Source organism: Poromitra crassiceps, assembly GCF_964638095.1.
Source record: "Poromitra crassiceps genome assembly, chromosome: 17".
Classification (NCBI taxonomy): domain Eukaryota; kingdom Metazoa; phylum Chordata; class Actinopteri; order Beryciformes; family Melamphaidae; genus Poromitra; species Poromitra crassiceps.
In genome coordinates, this window is record NC_139635.1 from 37,401,727 (window position 1) to 37,417,129 (window position 15,403).

At 42.6% G+C, this 15,403-nt stretch overlaps 1 long non-coding RNA gene across 1 annotated transcript; it reads right to left on the reverse strand.

Annotated features, from left to right (window-relative positions):
* Positions 1 to 2,258: 2,258 nt before the first annotated feature.
* Positions 2,259 to 4,536, reverse strand: LOC310791838. The gene is made up of 3 exons (XR_014553457.1): positions 4,393 to 4,536; positions 3,731 to 3,997; positions 2,259 to 2,335 (listed from the first exon to the last, which is right to left on the reverse strand). It is a non-coding gene; the product is annotated as an uncharacterized lncRNA (long non-coding RNA).
* Between the last annotated feature and the right edge of the window lie 10,867 nt (positions 4,537 to 15,403).

The following is a 15,403-nucleotide window of genomic DNA, read 5'->3' on the forward strand; positions in this document are numbered from 1 at the left end:
TTAACTTTTATGGTTGTCATGATGCTGCCTTCTTGGCCAGGTCTGAGAAACAGATTGTAAATCTTATTGTGGCTATCTGCTTAAATGAAGATTGAATAACGCTGTCTTAATTCACTTTTTTCATCTCCGCCTTTTTGTGTCTAAAAGGCAGGAAGTAACACAGGTGCAACCAAAACATTAACGAGGGCCCCCGACACCGTAACACCTAAAAATGGATTGGAAGTTGGAAACCCTAATTAATGGTTTGCTTGCACCTGTGTTACTTCCTGCCTTTTAGACACAAAATGGCTGCTTGTGAAAAAGGCCCATACTAGCCCCTAAAGTCATGCTGTGTTCAGAGTCTGGGGTTTCTCTTGGGTTTGGGGACGTTGCTGTACAGCTCAGATGGATCCTCATCAGCTTCCTGGCTGCTGGTTCTGAGACGGGGAAAAAATAGATTAGTGCATTCTGAAGATAAGAGCAAATACATAGACATTAACATGAACTAAAAACATGTTAATGAAATGTAAATAGAACAGTAATAAAATGGTTATAATCTAAAAAGATTGTGGACATTGTTTAAAACTCATGCATTGTAGATCTCATAGCAAGGACAGTGTGCTATGTTGGTGGTTCATTCAGCTGTAATGTGAAGACCAGCTCACCCAGGATCAGTTTGTGCTGTTTTGAAGTTGACAGCAGCATAATGGACAGTCTCCTCCTCTTTCTCTCTTCTCTGACGCCTGACGTTGGAGTAGACAGGATCTGTCTGTGTGTTAGAGAAGTGGACGGTGGCGTAGTCCTGGTCTGTCAGTTGTGTCTGTGCTGCAGCTGACGTGTCAGACACACGACCCGGGTTTAGCTGATGGGTAGACATCATACAGACAAAGTTACATGACATTTTAGAAAAATCACTTTCGGACCCTTTAGGAACAAAAAACCCTCACCCATGGAATTTCAATCTGCTCCCTTATACCTTCTTACATCTTCAACTGTGCAACAATAGCGGATGGTGCTAAGAAAGAGCTTGGGCCAATATTCAACAATATAAATATTGCAATATAGCAATTGTGCTTTCTTTTTCTTTTCTTTCTTACGTATAAAAGTGTAATCTACTAGGGGTAGGACAGTAAAAAAAAAAAAAAACGTAGTGTGGTGAAACATTTGTAATTTCATTTCAGGTGGGTTCTCTCTTCTACAATCAGACCGTTTTTTTCTGGCCAGGAAATTCATGACCCCAAATGGTCATTGTTTTAACTTGAATAGTACGATCAGATTTCTAGCCTATATTCTAATAAATATATATTATATATATATATATTATTATATTATTAATAATAATAATAATAATAATAATAATAATATTATTATATATATATATCTATATTCTAATAAATAGTCCAGAACTTTGATGTCATTTAGGAACAATAAGAGGATGGGAGGGCCTGGGAAGAAATCAGTTCTATTGATATTGTTGCAATTCATACTGGTCGCTGATGGAGGTCCATAAAGTTCTTGGACTAATTAAAGCCCCTTTAAGGGCTTCCTGTTCAAAACAGTTACATATTTATGGATTGAACTGTGTTCTTCAATTTGGTTGGTGAACCTCACCCCCACTGCAGACATACTGTAGAATATATTATATTTTACACATTTAGCTGAGTCATATTCAGACCAAATATGAATGAATGCAAAAACACTTTTTAGATGTACCTATCTGTCAAGCAACCGGGATTGAAAGGGTCAATGATACACTACCAACAGTGATGAAGAAACAAAGATTCCTGTCTCAATCATTTGCTAATTTATGACAGAAGAGGTCAGTAAAGGAACACAAGGCAGGAAGAAAATTAGGTAGAAAAGTTTATAATAAACAAGAGAGGAAATTGATTGCGTGAAAGAGGAGGAAAATAGAAGAGGAAGATGAGGAGAGGAGGATGTATTTGGGTGAAGAAGAGGAAAGAGAGATGAAGTGATACTCAGTCAGATGAACTCTCAAGTTGTAGCCTGCTGGAACAAAGAGAGTGACTCTGCAGTCTGAACTGAGGAGCCAGACTCCAGGAGGAAAGTACTTTTCTTTTGGACTTGTTTAGTCCCTCTTCCTCACCTGCAGCCTGTTGTCTGGTCTTCCTCCTGCAGGTGGTTGTTGGGAGGTCCTCTTCCTTCTGCTTAGGAGAATGAATGAACAACTGAATTCCTGAACACAGTGAATTTTAAATGCCCAAGTGAACATAACCACAGTGAAACAGAATCACTCACCTAATCCATAGGAAGATGAACAGGCCTATGAGGAGTATGATGACCAGGAAAAGAGTCATAGTTAATGCTACTGTAGTGGCTGTTGAGTTCCTTGGGGCTGGGGATCAGATGAAAATACGGACATGATTGAGGATGTTTACGTCCATTACAGATTGATCATCTGTAAACTGTGTTTTTATATGGAATCCTATTGTGTGTAAATGTGAAATTTAAGTGATAGTGGAAAAATAGAGGGCCATATTTAAGGTGCTTTGTGCAACCGGCCCCTGGTCCTCAGTTCCTGGACAACTGAACAGCTGATTGTTTTTCTCAACATTTAACTCTCAACAGAACTCAACTGGAAGTGATGTCATCAGTGATGACATAAGGTGGCACACACGCGCACACACACACACACACACACACACACACACACACACACACACACACACACACACACACACACACACACACACACACACGAAGAGCTAGCGAGCATAGGAATCGAGCACGCGAGATGCCTAGTGTGCCTACATATTTAAGCAATATAGCACGAGAGCAAGTGTGTTGTGGTGAATATATCCCGCTGATCAGCTGTTATCCCACGAGGCCGCAGGCCGAGTGGGATAACAGCTTATCAGCGGGATATATTCCACAACACACGCTGCTCGAGTGCTATATTGCTTTTATAAAACGGTTTCCAAGTATAATAATATAATAATAATAATACTATAAGTCCGACTGGCATTTTATTCTGATAGAGTCAGTTGAAACACTACTGTAAGGCGGGACCTCTAGCAAGAAGATAGACGTGCGGGTGATTTGATTGGATCGTTCTGGAGACTGAAGTCGACATTGGCCAATCCTGGCGCTTGCTGAGAGCTTTTTGCAAAGGCCAACACCAGAGCCGTATGCCGACACCAAGTAACGTTACGTCTTATTTAGAAATGCGGGGTTAAGAGTGAGGGCGTGCGAGAGAGGGGTTAAGACATTAGCCCGCATCTATTCTTGTACAAAACATAATTTTCTGCGAAGTATTAGTAAAGTTATAAGCGAAGATCGATTCACAAGGATCTGAAAACTGTCTCCGCCATTTTGTTTTTGAGGTAACCAAAGCCTAAGAGAGTTGCGCCATCATGCGTCTGGCTGCAAGCGAGTAGCTTTTTGTTTTGACACTACTGTAAGGCGGGACCTCTAGCAAGAAGATAGACGTGCGGGTGATTTGATTGGATCGTTCTGGAGACTGAAGTTGACATTGGCCAATCCTGGCGCTTGCTGAGAAGCTGAGAGCTTTCTGGAAAGCCCAACACGGAGCTCGAGCGCAGGGCTGCCTTTTAGTAAGAGAGTTGCCATGGCAACCAATAACCCATGGCCATGGGTTATTGAACTCGGTTACTGGAATTATACAATGGCTGTGAACCAATCAGATTGCTTGATTTGAGAGAGCCGTTTTATAAATACATATATGTGTATACATGTGTGTGTGTGCGTGCGTGTGTGAACTATCACTTACCTGCCACAACACTCAGTTGAGTGGAGTTGGTGGAGTTTTGGCGCCCTCTGCTGTTTTGGGCCTCACAGTAATATTCTCCACTGTGTTCAGAGGTGATGTGAGTGATGGTGAAGGTCTGTCCTGATGCTTTTGGAGAGGCATCATTATCCTTGTACCAGGTATAAGTAGCTGCTGGGTTGGCATCACTGCTGCAGCTTAGAGTCACTGAACTGCCCTCCAGTGTTTCACCAGAGGGACTCACCAACACTGAAGTGTTCCTGGGACCATCTGGACGACATGGATTAACATGGATTAACGAAATAAGGATGTGTTTTAACAATGACACACTGCAATTAATTGAAAATTTGGAAGTCAGCTTGTGACTGGACATCTGATTTGAATCCCCAGAACAGCTGGGAAGATCTTGTTGACAACAGTGAATATATAACACTCTCCTATCCCTCAACATCTGCTGTCACTGTGCCCTTGAGCAAGGCACTTCATCTCCAAGTGCTGCAGTGGTGCTGCTCAGTGAACTACAGTCACACACTGTGGTTGTACTGGGCAGCTCACAGTTGAAAGTGAAGCAGGGCACATCAGAAAAAAACATACATGCTCAGCGAAACCTTCCCCTGGTTAATAACAGCTATGACAGATAAAAAAAATATTTCAGTTTCACTCACATGTCACATTAATAGAGACAGAGGCAGACCTCTTTGTCCCCAGCTCATTCTCAGCTTCACAGTGATACTCTCCAGAGTCAGACGACTGGATGGAAACCAAGTCAAGCTGTGGTCCTGCTTTCAAACCTTTCTGCTCTGGATCTCCATTCTTCTTGTACCAGGTATAAGTAGCTGCTGGGTTGGCATCACTGCTGCAGGTCAAAGTCACTGAAGTGCCCTCCAGTGTTTCAGCAGAGGGACTCACCAACACTGAGGGAACCTTCGGACCATCTGGAAGAAATTACATTAACATAAATACATTTTAAGTTTAAGCTGTGTTTTATCATGGATTTTATCTGGCTCCAGGTGGCATTATGTCAGTGACACACTGTAGAGTAAACTCACACACTGAAGCAGAAGGGAAAGCCTCATATCCTTTTACAGCACAGGAATAGCTGTCTTCAGGACCAAAGTTGCCTGGATAAGAAGAAGAAGTTTCTTCCTTAATTGTCTGTCCATTCTTGTACCAGACATAGGAAACATGACCAGCTAGACGACAGCTGCTGTGACACTTCAGCTCTGCCTGGGTAGAGACCTGGGATCTGGTCACCTGCACCTGGAGATCTGGATATGTGAACATGGAACAGAAATGTCATTAGACACTAACCTTCAATCATACACACACACACACACACACACACACACACACACACACACACACACACACACACACACACACACACACACACACACACACACACACACACACACACACACACAGACACACACACGAGAGAGAGTCAAAATAGCAGATGTTAATACTGTAGAATGTATAGACTAGTGCAGAATATACATTAGCGACTTAAATTGATCATCCAATTAATCTCTGAATGGGGAGAACACAAATCCATATAATCTCTATCAATTTGACATTAGACTGTTCTCACAATATTCCACAGTATTGTCCACATTCAGATGTCATCAGTTAGTATAAATGTACCATGCTGTTGTATCAGTTTGTGTTCAACATACCTGTGACGGTCAGAGTTGTCCCAGGAAAATCATCTGTTCCCCATTCATAATAACCATTGTGATTTGTGAATGTGAAGCGATACTGGTCTGAATCGCTCTCTCTCAGGTCAGTGATTCTCAGAGTGGAGCGTCCTCTCCATGCTGTCTCCTCTGTGTGAATCATCTGAACACGACCTGCAAACTCTGAGTCCCGACTAAGGTCCTCAAGCTGTGAGGAATCCTGCCATCGATGACTATGTGTGGGACGGAACCACAATTTAGATTTAACAACCAGGTAACTGTTGTATGTACAAGAAATGTCCACTGATGAGCCCTTCAAGGCACAGATGTGTCTGTTGGTGTAAGTCACTCTGTAGCAGGTTTGACCGCCGTCGACACCTGAAAGACGAAAGAGTTTTTAAACATCACTGTTAGAATAACATCTTTTATATACATGCAATCATGGTAGAGTGCATTAGGTAAAGAAGGTGTCCACCAGGTGGCCTTATGTTAGTGACACACTGTGGAGTAAACTCACACACTACAGGAGAGTGGAAATCCTCAAGTCCTTTTACAGCACAGGAATAGCTGTCTCTAGGAGAAAAGTAGACTCCATGAGAAGAGGTTTCTCTTTCCTTCATTCTGTATCCATCCTTGTACCAGACGTAGGAAGGACGACCAGCTAGATGACAGCTGCTGTGACACTTCAGCTTTGCCCAGTCAGAAGAGAATGTTGATTTTGATCTGGTCACCTGCACCTGGAGATCTGATATGTGAACATGGAACAGAAATGTCATTGGAGACTAAACATACAACCACACACACACACACACACACACACACACACACACACACACACACACACACACACACACACACACACACACACACACACACACACACACACAGAGTTATGGGGGGCTTCGGGCTTGGCTCCCATAGAGAGAGTCTGACCCTCCATGAACAAGAACACCTGTGGGGGTCCCACCCCACCCACCCTACCCTCTCTTTCTCTCTGTCTCTGACGGCCTGCATCTAGTTTGCACATCCAGTCTTTGATAGTCTTCACTAAACTGCTGCTATATCCTATTACAAAAGGACATAACGATCAATTCCATGTTTTTATTTCGTGAAAAATCCCACTTAAAAAAAAATAAAGATTACAAACAGCCGTTACATTTTTCCTCTGGTGCATGCAGGCAGCAGACTTTGGGAATATCCACATCTATGTGATTCTGAGCTGTGCTCATAGGCTACACATCATGTTTTGTTTACATCAATAATTTTATAGCCTACTATGGTTCTACTTCAGTATATGGTTCAGTATATTTGTTCTACTAGAAAAGTCTGACTCTGACTAACTTTAATGTTATGCGGTTTGGCAGGCACAAACATGCCATGTGTTCATATCTGTTGTTGGAGAAAATATAGGCAGGCTATCCCATTTTTAAAGCACTTTTAAAGCACTATATTTGATAGAAGGTGAGTGAGAAAAGGAGCAAATATTGATGGTTAAGAGTAAGACTGAATAATAACATCACAACAGACTAATCCTAATGCTAATTTAAAATGAGTTATTCCTCTAAATTTGGCTTCAAACGGTCACAATTTGGAAAAAACAGCCATAATGTTTCAGGTCTCTGCCGATTTTAGGTAGCCTGGGTAAACCCAGCCTCCACGTGACCTCTATGTGCTATCAGTCACGCTACAGGCATAGCCTGTGACGTCACGTTGAAAGCTGGGTTTACCAAGGCTAGATTTTAGGCACCCCCACAATTCGCTCAGATTATAACTTGAACCCTGCACACATCTGTATAAATCATTACAATATGCTCTCATGTGGTGGGGATGCATTTGGCGGCGGGGGTGCAAAACTCGGCATAACACCTGGAACGTAAATTGACACTTGCGTGAGGTGGACTGCTATCGTCCCTGCCAAAAAGACAGGGAAGATAGCATAAGCGATAGCGCCTGTACGACGATAGGGCCCAATGTTTATTACAGATTTATGACTATAAAAACTTGACACACAGTGCTGATAACTACTTTACTATATAAAAATAATTGTCCCCTCAGTCACTTCATTGTGGAGCTGTTTGTAACTGAAGTAACAAATGGTCTGATCAGAGTTACCTGTGACAGTCAGAGTGACTCCAGGTGAAGCAGTATAGCTCCCAGCTGGATGGTTTGTTGTGAAGCTGAACTTGTAAACAGCTGAATCGCTCTCTCTCAGGTCTGTGATTCTCAGGCTGCAGTTCTTTTGATCACCACCATACTCCACACGACCTGCATACTCTGAGTCTGTTTTCACATCCACAGGTTCACCAGCACCCAACTCTTTAGACCACAACGTCTTCTTAACTGTGACAGTAAGGTCATCTACGTAAGCTGGGTATGTATAGGAGCAGCGTATGTCCACGGTTGATCCTTTGAAGGCACAGATCTCAGTAGGAGTGATGTAAGTCACTCCCCAGCCATGCTGAGCCTGCACCACTGTAACACAGAGCACATCACAAACCACAATCACATTCACAAACACATTACAGGACAGACTTTCACCTGTAGTGGAACTGCTACAATATGTGACCCTACAGAGACCTCTGGACTACATTTCCCATAAACAATTTGCCACTCACATCATCTCAGCTCCAATGTGAAGTCAGAGAGGATCTTAGTACCAAGAGGAAAAGGGGATTTTGTGGACAAGCTTCAAACTCCTCAGAATGACAAGTGCTCATCACCAGCTGTCATATGCTGGTCATGTTACAGACCTAAGATAAGAATTCAAGCGGATTATATTGCACTCTACTGTCTAAGTTACTCTGATTAAGGGTGTCAGCCAAATGCCTAAAATCTGAATGTAACATTTAACAAGAAAACTACAAAAACCCAAGTGCCGGATAATGTTGTTATTGATGATATCTGATAAAAAAAAAGGGGGGTGCAATTGTTTGCCAGATCATTTTGGTTATTCTGTCAGGTGATAAAGATAAATGCAATCAGCTTTGTCTCTGGGATGGAGCAGTAGAGCAGCGGTACTGCACTGTCGTTTTCAGTTCATCAAGTACACACGTCGTCCCCCACCAATGATGCAGGCGCCCCATGGGCCAATCGTATGCCCTCTTGCCTCGGCTCTGCCAATCAGTAACAAGTAAGTAAATGTTGTAGCACTTCCATTTGGCCAATCAGTGTGATTTTAAAGTGCTGGAACAGATGATTGAATGTTTTGTTTCTACAGTTAGTTGTTGTGTGGATGGAGGCAGGCTGTGCTACAGTATGGAGGAGTAGAGAAGGAGGACTGCATTGGAGCAGTGGACCTTGAGGCAGTTTGACTCAACAGGAGGAAAGGTAGATCAAGATGCTGAAATACTATAGACCCTAGTGATGCGCGGGCCACAGTTATAACCGCGCTGACCGCGGATATCCCGCCCGGCGGGCGGGCCAGATCATAAAAATAAACATTCTGATTAATAGCGGATGGGTTGCGGGCGGTTGAAACAATGTATCATTAATGAGGAAAAATAATATTAATTACGTTCTCTAGTCTATGAACGTATTTTAAGCTACATTTTTCGTCAGGCACATTCTTAGTCGCCTATAGTAGATCCCCCAAAGGACTAAACCAAACAATAGCCATGTGCTAGGCTGCACTTTTCGTCCATATATGGTCAATGATGTCACCCTCAAAAAGGAGTCTCTGCTGAAGACGTGTTTCGCGTTCGTATTTTCCCATACAATGAAGCAATCCAGTAAACTAAACTTAAAGCTATAGCGTTAGCCAAGTAAACTACATGAGGGCAAGTGGTGGACTGGACATAATACAGCATGGAAGTTTATTTGGAGTCTTGGACTGCAGCGATCGCACCAACGACAGCAGAAACCGTAAGTTCACTCCTTTTATAGCATTTTATAGTGTTTATAGCGCCGGGTGCATGGCGGGCGCGGATCTATAAATAGTATGAAATAATTTACGCGGATTTATGCCGGGCGGACGGTTCATGCATACACGCGGATTAGGATGGCATAAAACCTCATCCGCGCATCTCTAATAGACCCTTTTCACATCAGCTGTTTTGAGGTGGTAAAGCAGGAAGTGTTACAATACATTAATGATGGTTCCATTCCATTTAGGTGTTCCAGTGCCAGGGCCATCATTAATGTGGTTAGACCTACTTTACCTCATGCTTTACCACCTCAAAACGGTTGCTGTGAAAAGGGCCTATATAGTCTGTCCTTTGCTTGGTTTGCAGCCTCTCTGTTCACACTGTGGTCATGTTGCTGCTGAGCGCAGCGTCAAACACAGCTGTTAATACCACTTGAACAATAAAAAAAGACTACGCTCGAAAAGTGATTGACAGCAAAAACAATATATATATTTTTTTTATAGTATAAGTCCATACCATAACGTCTTATATTTTTTCGACAAAATGATAAAGTCTTTATGCTGTATTTTGGGCGGTTGTGGCTCAGGAGGTAGAGTGGCTTTGGATTTTTTGGATTAAAAAAGGTTGGTGGTTTGATCCACGTCTCTTCCAGTCTAGATGTCCTTGTGCAAGTTACTGAACCGTAAATTGCTTCCGATGGCTGCACCAGCACCCTGCTTGCCGCCATCGATGTGTGCATGAATGGGTTAATGTGGGCATATTGTAAAGCACTTTCGATAAAAGCTCTAAATAAATGCTCTATTTACCATTTTACAGATATTGATTATCAGGCAATGATCTTTCTGAACAGCTAACACGGCTACAGTGAAGCTTATTCCACTCATTGTAAATTGTTGTGTCTTAGAGCAGCAGCAAAATGTGTTAAGTAGAGATGCGCGGGCTGCAGTTATAACCGCACTGACCGTGGATATCCTGCCCCGGGCAGATCATAAAAATAAACATTCTGATTAATAGCGGATGGGTTGCGGGCGGGTGAAACGATGTATCATTAATGAGGAACATTATTATTAATTATGTTATCTAGTCTATGAACGTATTTTAAGCTTAATTTTTCGTCAGGCACATGTTAGCCACCTATGTTAGCCGCCTATTGTTAGATGGCAAGGACCCAAGGCACTCGGGCAGTAATAAACAACTAGCCACACGATGGGATGCCTTCTTTCTTAACTCCTTATATGGTCAATGATGTCACCACAAAACAGGAGTCTCCACTGAAGACGCATTGGAAGAGAAGACGCAGCGCGCTAGTATTATTTTCCCATACAGCTCAATCCAGTCTTGATCTAAACTTAAAGCTAAAGCGTTAGCCTAGTATGCTACAGGGGCAAGTGCTGGACTGGATTATAATACAGCATGGACGTTTATTTGGAGTGGACTGCAGCGATCGCACCAACGGAAGCAGAAACAGTAAGTTCATCTACCCAAATCGCTCATTTATAGCGTTGTAAAATGTCGGGTGCACATCGGGCGCGGATCTATAAATAGTACAAAATAATTTGCGCGGATTTATGGCGGGCGGACAGTTCATGCATATAGGGTGGATTAAGCTCATCCGCACATCTCTAGTGTAAAGTGTAAATGTAATGATACAATACCTAACACAGACAGAAGGAAGAGAAGAAATCCACTGGCTGCTGTGAAACTCATAGCTGGTCCTCTCCTCTCTCTGTCCAGGCTGCAGAGACATTCAAACACAGGCAGATCATGGACCTGACATGAGAATATAGTCACATCAAAAACACACCCCTCTAATATTTAGCTGTCAACCCCCTGCCCCCTCTGCACTTGTATGAAGGATGTGGTATTGCAGAGGAAAGTATGAGTGCACAAACTGCTAAAATACAGGTTTACTTCCTGTGACAGTACAGGTGACTGCATCACTTTGTTGCAGACAATAAACTTCTCAATGTAGTGTCTGTGTGTATGTCAGAGAGACACACAGAGAGCCTTGCCTTGGTTCCAGATAGACATTCACATCAGTAGGCTATCATCCACAGGACTAAGACCCCATCTCTCCACCAATCCAACACATCTGTGTTCCTCTGAAAAGACTTTTTACGCTTTAGAAAAGGGTATGAAACATGTGTTTAATTCCTGCTCGAGACATTCATATCATTGTAATGTCTGGAGCAGGTCTGAGCTCAATTCTTGTTTAATTCAACCAAATTAGGAAATTATCGTCTTTTTCTTCACATTGAAAAACAATCTGTAAAGGTATAGAGAATGAAGGCTCTGCTGTTGTAGAAGCAAACTGCAGGTTTCATAGCAGTTGTGGCTCCTCCCTGTGGCCACAGCAGGAAATGCAGCTCTTCAGAATGGATTCTGGTGTGAACATATATATACACAGTATATATATATATAAAAGGCCTATACACATCATAAAATGCATGTGTAAGGAAGATCAAAGAAACCTATAGGGGCTAATGGAATGTCTCCCTGAATATCAATCATATTATATGATTACAGTAGGGTGTAATAAAAAAAACAAAGAGTTAAAAACAAAAAACAAATACAAAAGCAAAACAAAAAGCAATGTAAACAAATCAATCGGCAAAGTTTACTGTTAAAGAAAAAAGGGATAGGTCAGGTGGTAAAGGAGAAAAGCAGAATCGATTAATGAGAGAAAGAAGGGGCAAAGGGAACATAAAACAAAGAGAAAACAGTGTGATCACCTCATTAAAGCAGAGGTTCTCAGATGTTTTTCAGCCAAGAACCCCTTACAAGATAGAAAATATACCAGGGACCTCATTCCGATTTGTGATTTTGGGCTAAGCTTCCACTCCAATTGTTTCCACGGTAACGGGCTTGACTTTTACATTGATAGGTTTGTTAGATTAGAATGTAATCAATGAAAGAAGAATTGAGGTAAAGCGCACAACTCCTTGTAAGAAAAACAGACCGGGTGCCTGGATAATGGATAACAAAGGCTTGAAGCCGAAACGTCCAATTTCTTCACTGCCCAATAAAAGGCTGTTTTTCAATTAGCCTACCGTGAGTGCCGGCTCTCCTTTTTCAATGTAATCAATGAACCATTTTAGATGTAAAGCATAAAATATTTTCATTGAACTATGAAGCTTTTGCAAAAAACAAAAAAAACCCAAAAAGGTTCTATTTTTATTTACCTGAAAACTTTTTGCGGACCCCCTGGCAAAGTGCCACAGACCCCCATTTGAGAACCACTGCATTAAAGGTCCCATCTGTAAGTTCTAACTATTACACCGGTGGCCATTAGAGTAACTGCAGGCAGCGTGTGAACGAGCTGGCGCGCGGGCACCTGCCTGTCAACAGCAGACTGTGTTGGTTGCTTTGTAACGTTAACTCATAAAAGTCACTTGAAAATGGCAACCTGGACAATTTATCAGTCAGATCTGCCTCGAGATGCCCAGGAAGGATTCTGGATGAATTATCGGACTATTATTGTGGCATTTTTGGTCGTGTTTTGGCTTGCATTGGCTGTGGGGAAGTGGACAAGGATATTCACGTTAGCATGAGCCAGGAACTACCCTGCATCCCCTGTATTATACGGTACCGTCTAATGCCTGGAGTTGACCAAACTGAACAGTCAAACAGCCCTTTTGACGACCCCACCCGGGCGGCGGGCACTCAAGGACATGTGGACGGGCACGCACTCCTTCAGCACTCACAGCGTCCCAGGTGGGAATCGAACCCAGGACCTTCTAGCTGTGAGGCGACAGCGCTTACCACTGCGCCACCATGCCCTCCTCCCAGAGTCTATTTTTCAAATAAAAATAGACTCTGGATTGCCAGATTGATCATCAATCAACCATAGAACAGAATGGCGTCTGGGTAGTGTAGCGGTAGATTCCCTGCCTACCAACACAAGGGTCTGCTTGCTTTGTTCACACTCTGTGCTCATGGTGGTGCTGCTTAGTGAAGTGTGAAAACGGAAACATAAATGCTGATCACTGAGTTGTGTGAAAGCCACTATGTGACACCTAGATGATGCAAACACCATTAGTATTAAGTTTAACATGCAGCCCACACTGATGTTAGAACATCATCGTGAACTGGTAGTTTGGTACAGATGTATGAAAAAATAATAATGTTGACAGAGTGAAATTTGGCAAAATGAGAAATCTGCCATGAAATGAAATGAGGAGATTCTCACATAACAAAACACAAATCATGATACTTTTAAAAAGAAAGTATAGTAGGCCTTGTAAATGTCAAAGTTATAACACTGGCAGCTGCTGTATTCTCTATATTTTAGAGCTTATAAGTGATTGATGGATGTATTTGTTTTGGAAATTAACTTGGGCTCAGTGGTTAGTAGCTCACAGCAAAACAGACAAAGTTGTGGGTGTGACATGTACTGTATATGATGCTATGTAAAACCCTGTGGGACATGCTTGTGATAAACGGCTATATAAGGAAATGTGAATTTGCAATAGCTGTGACCACATACAGGTACACAACTAGTGTGAAAACTGTGGTCGCCAAAGGGTGGGGAAATCTTTGTGGATCAACCGACAGCTAGAGCAGAGCTGCTGTTCACAGCTAACAAATTTAGACTAGACTAGACTTCTGATGAATAAACACAAGTCCATTATGCAAAATAATAAAAATAAAATTAACCACCAAATGCAATTCCAGTTGCACCAAAATAGCATTTCCCATACCGTCTTTAATGTGCACAACACTTTACCATTGACAGTCTTTAGGTAAAGGGATAAAGAGAGGCATCACTAGTGTGAAGACTAACTGAGGGCTTCAGTCATGACCAGTAAACCACAGGCTGCTGTTGGTTTACTCAGCTGTAGTACCACTTTCATAGCAGTGACCAGGGTTAGACCAGGGTTACTTGGCCCATGCAGGTCTTTTGTCAATTCACACTAAGTCAAGTCAGTCAACACAGGTTAATCCCCGGTCATGACAATTCAGATAGGACCCGGGAGAGATACATAACAATTAGCATGGTAGCAGGGGTCCCTTAACATTAGTGGGGACCCTGGGGCTTTGGAGGTGGGTTGCCAACGCGGGTCAGGCAACCCAGGTTAACCCTTTCATACCCAAAACCAACCTGGGAATAACCCTGGTTGGGCCCTTGGTGTGAAAGGGGTGTATGACAGATAAAGATGAATCTAGGATTTGAGCACTAAAACAAACCACACAGACACTCAAGAACCTCCAGGTTGAAAGGAACAGACAAGGGCTGCTATTGTAAATCCACGCACCACATCACAACAGAGCCTTTTTATGCATCTTGTACAAAGAGACTGATGGTCAGGGCAGTGAGGCTTTGACCTTTGCACTCCTTAGTAGTGATGCTTTGAGCAGCCTAATTACTAGTACAATCTAGGCAGCTAGGAAATAGGAATATAGCCTTTATGTAACGGTGTTTTGTAGGTGGTACTTGCAGCAACCCATGTTAAGGGCTTGCCCATGGGTGGATACGAACCGCCGACCTTCGGCTTGGGAGTCAAAGACACTAACCACTCCACTAAGAGAGTTAGCTCCCTTGGCGGAGCTGATTAACATGCCTTTATACTGGGGAGTGAGTTTAACCAATCCACTCGCTACCACACTGGACTCATGAGGAATCCACGCTGATTCACCTTGGTTACATATGCATATTCTCTGTATTTTGCGCTTATTATGCCAATGCCTAAAATTAAAATGTAAATGTACAAGATTCAAGATTTACTTTAATAGCCAGCAACAGTAAGTAATCAGATTACATTAATAGGGGAAGACAAAGTGTCAAAATTAGTACGGTCGCCCAAACTAGCCCGGTTAGAAATAACACTTCCTCCCTTAAGACAGATGCAGCCCTTTTAGCTGTGAATGGGCAAGAATCGACAAAAGCAAAACAAAAAACAATCACAAATTGTAAAGTGCAAAATATAAAGTCCTTTAAAGTGACATACCGGTTTATGTGGTTGGAGGGGTAATCTCTGTGGTGAGGACCGCGGGCTGTATGTGCCGGCTGTGCCCAGGGGGCATCGGTGTGGGTGGGATGAGTGATAAAGTCCTTATTTGAGGAGGCCTTCGGGTCTGGTTGAAGAGGCGGATGGCAGTTGGGTAGAAACTGTCGCTGTGACGAGAGGTTCTGGTAC